The sequence below is a fragment of the Ictidomys tridecemlineatus genome, chromosome 15, assembly GCF_052094955.1.
Source record: "Ictidomys tridecemlineatus isolate mIctTri1 chromosome 15, mIctTri1.hap1, whole genome shotgun sequence".
In the NCBI taxonomy this organism is placed as follows: Eukaryota; Metazoa; Chordata; class Mammalia; order Rodentia; family Sciuridae; genus Ictidomys; species Ictidomys tridecemlineatus.
In genome coordinates, this window is record NC_135491.1 from 23,625,569 (window position 1) to 23,636,144 (window position 10,576).

Consider the following 10,576-nt stretch of genomic DNA (forward strand, 5'->3'; position numbering starts at 1 on the left):
TGAGCCCAAAAGAAGTTTTACTCTTGTAAATTGTTATTGTAGGGCATTTTGGGGTCACTGTGATGAAAAGCGGATGAACACTGTTACTTAAAGTCATCCATCTTCTTCATCTGGTTTCAGCTTGGAAAGGGTAATGAGTGTCCCTACCTGAAAGATGACACCCCTAGACACACAGAGCTCTACCAGTGATTTGGAATGAACCCAAATTCTGTCTTCTAAGCCATCTATAGAACAGTCATCACTGTGCCCTAGTAAGGATTCAGTTCTGGTTCACAGATATGGATCACCTAGAGAATACTTGCCTTCTTCCAAATATATTGTAGCCTCCACTTTTTAATCATCAAGATGATCCAGGGAAGCACATATTCTCACACATGATCTTCACCCAAGGACATGGAGACACAGGGAGATTAATTAAATCACCCATAATTACACAGTTAGCAAGAGGGATAGCCAAGATGTGAGTTGCAGGGATGTTTTCTAAGCCTTTCTCAGAACTTTCCTGCTAAATAGAAAGAACACATTGTCCATACTGCTGCCTGAAGAGGCTAATCCTGGGTCCTGCTCTCCATGGATATAGGAAAGCCTGTGACCAAGTTCAGGGACGTGAGTGAGCACAGAAGCTCTATACAAGCATTGGTGAGTACATAAAATGACAGAATCCTACCATGTCCATGGAGCATGTGGGCACTGTAGGGCCTATGAAGAGCAGTTTATCTAATGGAATTGAAGTTATGGAGATTCCAGGTCCCAGAAATGCACTCTTGGTGTATCCTCAGAACAAATGCCATGGGACAAATTTTCAAGGTCTCCACCACAGTAACATGGCATGGGGAAGAATCCCTGAGCCTAGAGATGACCCAAGCAGCCTCATGCACCAAACAGTTAAGCACCTTTTCATGCCCACCCAAAGTCACACTATCCATCATGACTGACAAGATGAAGCCAAATCTGGCAAAATGAGATATGGAAGAATGTACGTAAAGTTTGAATCATGTAAAACTCAGATGTAATGTTAGTGGAAACAGAGGAAAACAGGAAGCCACTGCCTGAGTCAGCAAGTGATTACTTCACAGACTGTGGTTGGGAAAGGGGACAGAAGCTTTCCAAGAGTGCCTGCAACCTAATGTGGCACGTGACTCATTACTTCAACTGCCTGCCAATGATAATAAAGTCATGTGCTCCTTTTGTATGTGTATCCTATTGTACAATTTTAATAAAATAGAGAAAAGTAAGAGTTCCACCAAGAGTAGCAAATTATTTTCCAAATATCATTAAGACGCCCTCTCTGCCCAAGTGACTCTCTACTACTTTGTCCACAACTACAAGTTTGCCTCTTTAGATCTTCTTCTCCATCAGACAGCAACACTCCACCTGACTCCAGCGTTATCTTCAAAAATCTGCATGTGTGAAGCTGGTTTTGAACTGCTGCCTTAGCCTCCATGTGAAAGGACACCAGGCTCAATCACACTATTCTGAACACACAAGACTCCTGTCATTGTTGTCTTCATTCCAGAATCAACACCAAGTCTGAGGGAGGGAGCTCTTCCTATACTTTCTATTTTTCCTTAAACTCCTATTTTTCCTTTACTGTCCTTCAGCTTATATGGCTGTTTTACTGACATACTAAGCCCAAGCAAACCTGTGGGCTTCTGAACCCAAGTATAAGTTCTGACACTTGTATCTGATTCTCTGGGGCTTTCTGAGTATAGTAAGTATCTACTGATTCTCTGTCCATATCCCTGTCTTTTCTGTCCAACCAAGCATCCAACCATTTGTTGTGTACTGCCCTCTGACATGTCCCCATCATGATCCTCAATGTCACTTGGTGCCTCTTTCTGTGCATTATTGACATGCCTGTGTCTTGGTTTCACATCTCTATCTGAAGGTTCTGTGTTGCTCACACCACAGTAAATCACTCTGATGTCATCTGATGGAAGAGCTCATGGAGGGGGATGACACCAGTGGCTGAGGTTTTCGTCTGGGGTACTAAGACACTTCTAAATCCAAATGTGTTCCTATTAATCTTTAAGAGTAGGCAGAATCTGGAATCTGGCTATACAAACAGTTGTTCCTAGGGAAGAATAAGTCTTAAATACACTCCCAGTGCTCCAAGTGTTGCTCCAAGTCTTAATACTCCTTAGGTCCTCAGAATTATCTGATGGAATGGCACAATTTTACATCCATTTCTTTATATCAAACTTTTAAACACAGAGAAGTCACTCAATAAATATGACACAGATAGAAAACAATAGAGGCAGTATTCCAGCTGAGGGAGTATGCAGAAACCCATCACAGTATTAGAAGCTGTTTATTATATTGTAACAAGCAGTAGAAAGCCTGGTATCTCTGCCTTCTTTTTGTATTTGCTTCAGACTCCTGCTCAGCTCTGTATGGAGGTGTGTTCTGCTTAATGGAGTGCACTTCTAAAACCTGGTAGCAAAGGTTTATTAGTCCTCCTGATTTACCTTGTCTTCACAAGATGATATGAGAATAACTGAGAAATTCCTGAGGTTTTCATGGACATTCAATTTCACCTTTCACATTGTCCTGTTCCACAGCCCTTGATTGGCCTAGAAGTCTCCAGTAATTGTCATGCAGCTCCCATGAACAGCAGAACCTTGAATCAAAGATCAGCTGCTGACAAGGCTGGACCAACCAAAAAGGTGCATGTGTCCAGTCAGAAACAAATTGCCCCCTTCTGGACCTAAAGTCAATAGACAAGTTCCTTCTAGGAGAACCAGAGATTTGATTATGACAGAATCAGTTTGCCCAGGGCTGCATCCTTGTTAATGCCTCTTGCTCTGCCTCAGTCTCTGCTCTTTTTAACCCAAAAGCTTATGAGAGAATTCCATGGAAAGAGCCAAGACCCTGAAGCTCACTTTGCTTTTCTGACATAGTTATGATGATGAAAGTTCTTTTTTGTTTTTTCCATTACTTTCCAGTTTGGTTTTGGGATGAGTGGGTGGACCTGATTTGCTGGGACCCAAATATTAGATCACTGGCCTCAAATTGCAGCAACATTCCCAGAGTTATGGCTCCTAGCCACCCTCATTGGTGTGAAAATGCTCCAGTTGGTCTCAGCAAAGACTTTTTGGCAACCTCCTGATCTTAACCGTGTGGTTGCTGGTAGTTTTCAGTCCATCCCACAAATCTTCACTCTGTTATAGTGGCCATATTATTCTCTGTTCCTCAGAACAGTCAACCTAACCTGCAAAGACCGACCTCCCCATTTTCCAGTGCCCTACTTCTAATTCATCAATTTGTGATACCACAGAGAAAGTTATCTTATAATGTCTGCATCCTTCAATAATTCCCATAGAAATGTCAGTACCCTGCAGCTGGAGAGGACGTTGGACAGGAAGGCTCTGTTGTTTCTGTAGTGCTCGGCTTCATGGCTTGGAGGTGAACAGATTGCAAATAGGTTTTGGGGATATGGCTGCAAAGGTGCGTGGTCCACCTCGACTAGTTTTTTGAGTGGTTGTGATTTCTTGTAGATACACCTCTTTTTGAGCAGCTTGAAGAACTTGGAGCCATCCCAGATTTCACACCAGGAGTACCTGCAGTGTCAGTCCCATGATAATCCAGGTAACCCAGATGTTCATCTAGAGGAGATCAGCACTGATGTGTAGATAGCAACCATTTGGACAGTTTGGACCAATCTGTTTTGAAGATATTCCTCTGTAGAATCTCAGAGCAGGACAGCAATTTGGAGAAAAATCTGCTTCAATTCACATATTTACAGTCAAGAAATAGTCTCAAGCAATGGCATGGCTTGCTCAGGATGGCACAGGTGCCCCCACATTTGATAAGATTAGCATTTTCTCTCAGGAGATCCTCTAAAGCTAGAGGTTTTTAACACCACCCACGTGCCCCAACATTGATATCTCTAGCCTGAAACTCTATTGAACTCTTAATCATTCCCCAACTGCTCAGATTAATCAAATTGCATTTTTTCAAGTGAAAGTTTTCATGCCTTTACTCTATCTTTAATGCTGGTTACCCCCACCCAAAGCCAAAGGCTGAATCCAGACCACAAAATTATCAGGAGGGGCCTCTGGGAGGGAGTTAGGTCAAGTGGATAGTCTTTATGTGTGAAATTAGCATTCAAATGAAAGAGGCTAAGGAGCTCATTTACCTGAGAGGACACATGGAGAATGCCTCTCTATGAGCCAAAAGGGGAAACACATAGAATCTGCTTGCACATTGGTCTCAGAATATCCAGCCTCCAGAATGGTAATGAATGAATTTATGTCATGCATAAGCTACTAGGTCTATGGTATTTGGTTAGAGCAGCCTGCACATTGAGACAACCTCCCTCTAAACCTGCTGCTCCTAAACCATCTCAGTTAATGTTAAAATCATCATTCCAGTTCTCAGACATTAACCTGGAAGTCACTTTTGTCACCTCACTTTCAGTAGTCCATCAGGACTGTCAGTCAAACCCATCTCTGGAACATACCAAGCCTTCCTCAAGCTTTTCTACACTGTCCACACTGGATCTCAGCTCCAACTTTCCCTGCTTCTTACTTCTGCCTTTCAGAAAACCCAGCAGAAAGCATTTCTAGAAGGAGTCAGAAGATGGACTGAATCCTCCCCTGAAAGGAACAAATTTGGACTACATCCATTCTTCTTTTTTTTACTTGGTCTCATGTCTTTTCAATTATATAAGCCATGCATACTCTTTGTTAAAAAACAAAGAGCCATACTGTACAGAGTTTTATAAAATAAGTCTAAATTCCTCAGGGAACTGAAAAAGAGTTCTCTTATTTTGACTTTTTAAAAATATAAGTGTGTTACTATATACCTTTTTTTTCAAAAACATGTAAATGCATATTTCCTTAACAGATATTTTATTCAGCACAATGACCTATGGCAGGAAAATGAAGGATGTTTTTATTCTCTACTTTTTGTTTGGATGTTGATATTGAGTACTTTACATGTGCATACTTAAAATCTGATTAAAATGAGAAATATATGGTGATATTTTATAAACTAACCAGTGCCCAGTATAAGAGTTAACACCCTCTAAGCTGAATAGTAAGTTTTCCCCTCCAAACTTATGAAAGAATAAAATTTGAAACCTAGCTTGAATATTCAACTGATTACATGGGAATTTCCATTAGGAAAAATTCACACTTCCCCCATTTATCAAAATGTTAACAAGAAAGCCCTTTTTCCTGACTCTACCAACAAGCTCATTGGTCTAATACATCTTCTATGGTGCCTCATACAATTGTCCAACCCAACCCCAGCCCAGCTTTCAACAGTCCCCAAGTCATTACCTGTGGTGTTCTAATGCAAGCCAATGTAAAAAGACAGCTTACCAATTGCATTGGCAGCACAGATACTAAAAACTCAGAACCATAATTGATCACTCAACATTTATAAATCACTGTGGAATCCTGTTCTGACAACAGGTTGGATATATGCCTCTCTCTGCTGCTTAGACTTTTTTGAAAAATCTGGATCCCTTTGCACAAAGCCCAGGTCTTTACTGGCTGAGGCAGAAAAGCTCGAGCACAGCATTCATTAGGGAAAATAAAAATAGGAAATATATAATTTTCCCTCATAAAAGACTAAGAAAATTTTCTCTGTCACAAAAAGCCAAGTAACTGGAGATATGTCTGTATATCTCTCACTTCATATGATATTTATGATCCCCAGCAAGAGCACAATGTGATCTGACAGTGAAAACTAGTTCCCAAGCCAGTTAAAAAAATATAGTTGAAAAACTATTTAATTTTATCTTCTAGTTTTTTTTCCATCATTTTTTAAAATTCTCTGAAATCCATTCAGAATTGCTTGATATTGGTGTGCAGGATGCCATCTTACTAAAATGAAGTTTGATTGGGCATGGGTTTCCCTAGAAGAAATTGGTTTCTCTTCATACTATCATAGCCTCCAACCCCTAGGTTTTCGTAACTGTATGGTTTTAAAGTTCAGGGTCAGTTTTAGACCAACTCCCAGTTCCTTGTTAAGTGCTATAGAGAAGAGGACACAAAATGAATGTGGTATGAGCTTGCAGTACACTACCATGTGCACAAAGCACACTTACATCCAGTAATAATCAGACAATGTGAAGATGATAGAGATAGATAGTTCTGCAGATTAGAAAAGGCCAGGATCCTCTCCAAAAGCTCTGGACAATTAATGCAAAATCTATATAATTCCCATAATGGAACAGAATCCATCCAGCTAAATGGTTGCCAGTGAGTGTGTGAAGGATAACAGATAAACTTACTGGGGGAAAATTCTGCAAAATAAGGTTGTGTCATCTGTGTATGTGACCTGGAGACTTGGACTTGGCCTACTGACTATAAAGCACTGGCTCTTATGGTTATAGAAGAGGCTTCAAGGGTTTCCAAAAACCTATATTGAGTAAGCATAGTATTGTGTATCTGACCTGGAGACAGGCAACACACAGGGATCCCTTCCATTTACAGACTTCAGATATAAACTATGTTAAATGTCTGTTTTTTATAACAGAAATTCTAACAACTTTACATTACTAAGACTTCCCAGACAAAAACAAGATGATGCCTAATGAAATTTTTTGCAAATGTCCTCAACAGTATTACAGTTCTCACCACTGCAGTTATTAACAGACATATTGTCTTCTAAGTTTCACAGTAACATTGAGGTACATGCTATAATTATTTTACTAACTTCATTAAGTTCCATGAAAGCATGGACTTGGCCTATTCACTCTGTACTCCATACCTAGTATAGTGTCTAGCACACAGAGGTTCATCAAGCAAACTGATTAAAGGACCCAAAGAAATTTTCAGACACAATTAAATATTTATAAAACCCAGCAAATTATCCCAGGCTGTGTGGTGGAATGTGTGCCTGAACCCCAACCTCAGCACAAACATGCAGAGTATCCTCAACTCTAAGAAACTCTTAACTCTGAAATACAAACAGTAACCTCAGCTGAGCAACCACCAAGTGTGCAGGAGATAGTGGCTGGGTCAACAGACACCAGTGACCAGACATCTGTCAGGTTCATTGTGAGCTGGGATTTTTTTCATAGATATAACTAATTTGTCCATGGGCATAAATTTTAATGCAATTCATATAAAAATTCCAAACACAATTCTTCACAGAACTAGAAAAGTCAACCATGAAATTCATATGGAAAAATAAGAGATGCAGAATAGCCAAAGCAATCCTTAGCAAGAAGAGTGAAGTAAGGCATATCAAAATAGGATAACTTAAAATGTAATACAGCACCACAGTAACAAAAACAGCATTGTATCAGCTCCAAAATGACAGAGATTAATGCATGGTACAGAATAGAAGACACAGAGAAAAACTCACAGAAACATAGCTATCTCATACTAGACAAAGGTTACAAAAACATACATTAAGGGTACAAAAGCCTGTTCAACAAATGGGAACATTGAATAGCCACATAAAGCAAAAAGAAAGTAAGGTCCTCTCTCCACTCTGCACAAAATTCAATTGAAAATGGATCAAAACTTAGGATAATAGAAGAAGAAGTAGGCCAAAATTTTCACTGTCAGCCTAAGATCTGGCTTTCTTAAGGAGACTGCTACATTCCAAAAAGTAAATCCAGAATCAATAAACAGGATGGATTCAAACTTAAAAGCATCTTCTCATCAAAGAAAACAATCAATAACGTAAAAAAAGTGTTAACAATATGGGAGAAAATCTTCACCACATGCACCTTAGAGCATTATTCTCCAGGACATATGCAGAACTCAAAAAACTAACACCAAAAAATCAAATAACCAAATCTATAAATGGGCTAAGGAACTGAACAGACACTTCACAGAAGAAGATACAAATAAATGAAAAAATGTTCAACATTTAGCTATTAGAGTAAAGCAAATGAAAACTACTCCAAAATTTCATCTCGCCACAGTCACAAATAATTCCCCAAAATACAATCATCAAGTATCAGTAAAAGTTGGCGAGCATGTTGGGAAAAGTGTGCATGCACACATTGCTTGTGGGACTGCAAATTGATACAACCATTATGAAAAGCAGTATGGAGATTCCTCAGTAAACTTGGAATGGAACTAACATCTGACACAGCTATCCCTATCCTTATTTTATACCCCAAAGACTTAAAATCAGCATATTACAATAACACAGCCACATTATTTTTACAGCAGCTTAACTCATAACAGTTAAACTATGAACTAACATAGGTGCCTTTCACCAGATAAAGAAAATATGATGTGTATTAGTGTATATATAATAGTATATATATACACACACACATATGTGTGTGTATGTGTGTGTGTATATATACACCCCAAAACACATTTACACACATATATGATGAAATACAACTAAGACTTAAAGAAGAATTAAATTATGACATTTGCTGTAAAATGGATGGAGCTTATCATGCTAAGTAATAAGCCAATCCCCTAAAACAAAAGGTTTAAAATTTTCCCTGATATGCTTTTGCTAATCACAGTAAATGGGGAGGTATGGAAAAAATAGAGTTGCTTTAGACTGCATAGAGGAGTGAAGAGATGGAAAGGGGTTTAGTGGTTAGAAGAGATATTAGAATAAATAAGACATTATAATCCAAAGTATATATACAAATACATGACTGGTTGAAGGTACATCTTGCTCAAAAGGAAGCATGATAAATTATATTACATTTATATATAATATGTGTAAGTGCATTCTATTGTCATGTAGAATTAGAAAAAAAATTTTAAGTACATTAAAAAACATAATAATTTTTAGAAAAAAAAATATGACTACTATATCTGCCTATAAATGGATCTGCCTGGAGACAATAATGCTAACTGAAGTTAAGCCAGTTTAAAAAAAATTAACACAAGTTAAATGTTTTTTTCTCATATGTGGAAGCTAACTCAAAACAGGAAGGGTGATGGGAACAGAAGTGCAGTAGTTTAGACAATGGGAATGAAGAGAAAGGAGGGGAAATAAGCAAAGAAAAAAAAGTACAAAGACTCTGACACAGCTTTTCTATGTATATACTTGGAAACAAAACAGTGTATCCCACCACCCTGTACATCCTAAGAATGCAACTCTACAAAGTACAATTATACAAATATGAACTATGTCAAAAGGAATTTCATTGGCCAGCGTTGTGCGTAAGTGGTAGAGTACTTGCCTAGCATGTGTGAGGCATTGGGTTTGATTCTCTGCATATAAATTAAATAAAATAAATGATCCTATTAACAATGTATAATTTTTTAAATGAATTTTATAACTAATAATAACCAATAATTGGAAATTAATAAAATAAAACATGTTCTAGGTTTATTTAAACATTTTGATAGCACTGAAATCAACTAAAAAAAAATAAAAAGAAAAAAAGGGCTTTTGAGAATGGATTTAGCCTTTCCCACTTTTCTTCCAAATGATAACACTACTATTGAGACAGACTTTTCCCACTTCTGACCTCCAGGACTGTAGGAAATAATTTTCTATTTTTTATGAATGTCATAATTTTCACTACTATAAATTACAATTAACAAATTGCAATATTTAGACATTAATTATCTAACATGTAACAATACCTTTGAAACCTGGGACCATCTGCCATAAGCAGGCCCTGAGCAGAGCTCAGACCAGACACAGGACCATCTCCACCCAAAGGCAGAACCCTGCCTGAGGTTATCTGTGTCCCAAACCTGCCTCTCAGATCTGCCCAGGAGTCCTAAAAATGGTAGGTATTGTTCTCTCCAGCCACCAGCCAACCCCCAGCTAAATCTCACAATCCAACCAGATAAGCCTTACAGATGTACACAGGAACCTGGGCATAGGGTAGCCCTGGGAATATATGGCCACCTTCAGACCTCCACCCGAGCTCAGGCTCATCCCAGGACTGACTCTACCCACAGGCAAGAAACCCTCCAGAGCTCAGTCCCAACCCAGGTCCACCTCAACCACCTAGTCAAGGGTCCAGGCGAGGATAGCCCTGTCCCATTTCTCCTGCTGGAACTCAGGTTGGGCCCAGGCCTGCCTCCACTCAAAGGCAGACACGTGCTAGAGCACATAAATGGCCCAGATTTTTCAGCACAAGAGCCTGGGCAAGGAGAGGCCGGGCTCTATCCAACCACCTGCAGAAACCCACCAGAGCTCCAGATCTGCCAGATCCAAATAGACGACCTGGCAGAAAATAGATCCAGAGCCCAGGGTATCCCTAGTCCATTTAGTCACCTTCAGACTGGCACCTGAGCTCAGGTGCTGCCCATGAATGAGTCCACCAACTGTTAGACAGTCACCAAAGTTTAGTCACAGCCCAGATCAAAATTGCTGACAGGTGTGTTAGCCTGGCCCAAGGTAGCCTGGGACCACTGCCACAAACAGGCCCCTAGCAAAGCTCAGGCCAAACACAGTACAGCCTCTCCCCACAGGTATCTATATAAGACCAATTGACTATAAATTTCCTAGATAAAAGAGGAGGAAAAAAACCTTCATTTTTCAGGCATTCACATTAGTCTTGGAAATTATTTCTTTCTTTTTCTTTTCTTGTCTGTCATTTTATTTCCTTTCCTTTTTCTTTCTTTCTTTCTTTCTCTTCTTTCTTTCTTTCTTTCTTTCTTTCTTTCTTTCT